Source organism: Lucilia cuprina, chromosome 5 (genome assembly GCF_022045245.1).
Source record: "Lucilia cuprina isolate Lc7/37 chromosome 5, ASM2204524v1, whole genome shotgun sequence".
NCBI classification, from domain to species: domain Eukaryota; kingdom Metazoa; phylum Arthropoda; class Insecta; order Diptera; family Calliphoridae; genus Lucilia; species Lucilia cuprina.
Window position 1 is genome coordinate 50,904,436 of NC_060953.1, and position 3,566 is coordinate 50,908,001.

The following is a 3,566-nucleotide window of genomic DNA, read 5'->3' on the forward strand; positions in this document are numbered from 1 at the left end:
AACTGAACTAGAACTGAACTAGAACTGAACTAGAACTGAACTAGAACTGAACTAGAACTGAACTAGAACTGAACTAGAACAGAACTAGAACAGAACTAAAACTGAACTTGAACTGAACTATAACTCTGTTTGGACAAATTATAGAACTGAACTAGAACAGAACTAAAACTGAACTTTAACTGTACTATAACTCTGTTTGGACAAATAATAATAAAATACATTTGTGGTACATTCATATGTATGTTGTAAATGGGCAAAGTAAATTCTCATACATTTCAATTCCCTCTTTAAATATACATATATAATCAAAATGAATTTTCCACTTTTAATTTCAATTACTTTAACGTATTTATGTAGGTACTTATGGACAAAAAATATCAACGTACTATGAAGTCATTGCAAAAAATACAACACTTTTCCGACTTATTTAATTTCTCTAATTCAATTTTCAAACTAACTTCTTGCGACTTTTTGTATTAAATTTAAATAAAATTCAATTCAAATGTAAAACAATCACTTTTCGCTAAGCCAACTTGACATTATAAACTTATGGCAAGAAAATTTTGTTGTGCAGCCCGTAGTCGTCGATACATAAGGAAAACTAAGACTTTTTTTGTTGATGTTTGCAAAAGAAAGTTTTTTAATTCAATTAAAGAGTGACAATAAATTTTTGAAGAAAATTTTGTATCAGGATGTTGAAATGTCTGTCTATTTAGATAGAGTTTTATTAAGGTGGTGCTGCAGAAGTGAGAAAATTTGAATGATTTTATCATATTGCTATTTTATATTTTAAAAACAAGTCTGTTGTGGCTCGAGATTGTAATTCTTCGGATTTGATGTACGATCCTCCTATCAACATAACCTAACATTAAAATTTAATAAATTTCAAAATATGCACACTTATTTAACAATTTTAAAATTAAGGTCCTTTAAAGATATCGAGTTCGATTACATAATAGTTTTTCTTTTTCGGTCCTAAGTCTATATTATGCTTGCTACAATTAAACCCTTCACTCTGCTCACATTTTTTTTGCAATTCTAAATAATATCAAAATCTTAAATACTTTAAAATCCTTTTCCTTACTAAGTATCTCTTTATAAAATTATAAATTATTATAAACGTCCTAATTAAGACTGCCAAAAAATCCAACTTTCTTTTCACTATTATTTAGAACAAACAATAATAAAGTAATAATAAAAGAAAATGCTGTTAAATCAACAATTTTTTTTTTTGCAAAACTTTTCCTACGAAACTTTTGATAATAAGACTTAATTTCAAGTAGGCAAAATGTAATAAACACCTACGAAATGCAACACGTGCTCCATAAATCAAAGTTGCAAATAAAAATTACACATTCATGTAAAAGGCATTTCTATGTTTTATTACTAAAACTGGCTGTTTGGAAAAACAAATAACTACAACAATTGCAGCAGCAGCATAACCGCTACCAAAAAAAAGCAAAAATGTGGTCAAAAACTCTTTTATGTAAAAATATTTTTTCTAAGAAAGTGCCAAAAGTTTAAGAGCAGAAGTGAACAACAAGCAGAAAAAAAATTAGCAGCAAGTTAAAGCCAACAAATGTTACAGTGAATTTTGTAAGAAAGTAGAGTTTTAAAAGAATTGAAAGGTTATATTTAAATTTTCTTTTTCCTGGTTCAATACAATAAAAAAATAAATTCTAGTTATTTCTACTTCAGGTTTAGTTCAGTTCTAATTCAGTTCTAGTTCTAGTTCAGTTCTAGTTCAGTTCTAGTTCAGTTCTAGTTCAGTTCAAGTTCAGTTCTAGTTCAGTTCTAGTTCAGTTCTAGTTCAGTTCTAGTTCAGTTCTAGTTCAGTTCTAGTTCAGTTCTAGTTCAGTTCTACTTCAGTTCTAGTTCAGTTCTAGTTCAGTTCTAGTTCAGTTCTAGTTCAGTTCTAGTTCAGTTCTAGTTCAGTTCTAGTTCAGTTCTAGTTCAGTTCTAGTTCAGTTCTAGTTCAGTTCTAGTTCAGTTCTAGTTCAGTTCTAGTTCAGTTCTAGTTCAGTTCTAGTTCAGTTCTAGTTCAGTTCTAGTTCAGTTCTAGTTCAGTTCTAGTTCAGTTCTAGTTCAGTTCTAGTTCAGTTCTAGTTCAGTTCTAGTTCAGTTCTAGGCAGTTATAAAACAAAATTTTAAATAAAACTTTTTATATAAATTGTAATTTATTCTTCATAAATTTTAAACAAGAAGAATTCACGTTTAAAATATCTGCATAAACTGATGAACGTAGCAGCAGTAAAATACACCACGCATAAACTTACTTTCAAATACAACTTAAACGCACACACACACACACACACAATCTCACTCACTAATTCACTTAGCCGCCACAGAAACATTAGTGTGTAACAAATTTGCAACACAAGGAGTAACTTTTTGCACAATGACAACTCTGTGTGTATTTTAGTATGTTGCTGCTGCAGAAATTGTGTTGTTATGTGTGTCAAATTATTTTCTTAGAATCACAATCAACATTAACATTCAATAGACAGACAATAGGAGGCCACAACAATAACAAACAGCCAGAGGAAGGCATGTACGCATTCCTGAAAATCTGTTGTGGTGGGTGTAAATGACAAACTACATGATCATTATGCATACGAGGCCATTAGGCGCGCATTTTCTTGGAAATAAAATCATTATAACTTTTTAAATGTGGCTGCAAGAAGGATAAACTATAAAGTTTCTATGTCTGTCTTTCTGTATAGACATTATAAAATAGATTTAAATACAGTATGAAGTTTTTTAAAACGTTATTGTTGCTGATGATAAAGTTTGTCAAACAAATTGTGGCCATAGAATATTTTTCAACAGCGGTTAAAACAAAATGTCTACAAAAACATATATCGTAACAGTAGTTTTCACATCAATTTAGTTTTTTTATGAAAAAATAATCTAAATTAATATTAAACCATTTTATAGTTTACTAATTATTTCCATCATTATTTAAAATAGTACTTCTATTTTAATTTGAAAAACTAAATCGTTTGCACCTGTTCCAGAAAAAACTTGTGTATTTATATTTATATTTTTTTTCATATAAATGTAGTTTTCATTTTATTAGCAAAATTTGCACAGAAAAAAATTCTTCATCTATAAAAATTAAAACAACATGTGAATATTTTCAAAATTGTTGAAAAAAATATTAAAAGTTTTACACTAAAACTAAATACATAAAATTTTTGCTGTTTTAATTTTCATAGTCACCAGCATACGAGTAAAATGGTAAAGCAAACATTAATGTATTAGTAAAGGGATAGAAGGTTTATTAAATAGGGCCTTAACAGCTTGAGTAAAAAATTTTTGAAAAATTACGTAATTTCGGACCATGATCGAAAAACTTAAACCTTTACAAAATTTTTAAACAAAAAAAATAGTATAAATTAAATATATCTGAACAGTTTTTTTTTTTTTTGGTTCTGTCCAAGTTCTGTTTTCGTGAGTCAAGTTCTGTTCCAGTTCTGTTCTAGTTCTGTTCTAGTTCTGTTCTAGTTCTGTTCTAGTTCTGTTCTAGTTCTGTTCTAGTTCTGTTCTAGTTCTGTTCTAGTTCT

At 28.5% G+C, this 3,566-nt stretch overlaps 1 protein-coding gene across 1 annotated transcript in view; it reads right to left on the minus strand.

Moving 5' to 3' along the window:
• LOC111687480 (probable serine/threonine-protein kinase DDB_G0282963) overlaps positions 1–3,566 on the minus strand; it is a 17,600-nt gene that overhangs the window by 10,031 nt on the left and 4,003 nt on the right. The window lies entirely within an intron of this gene.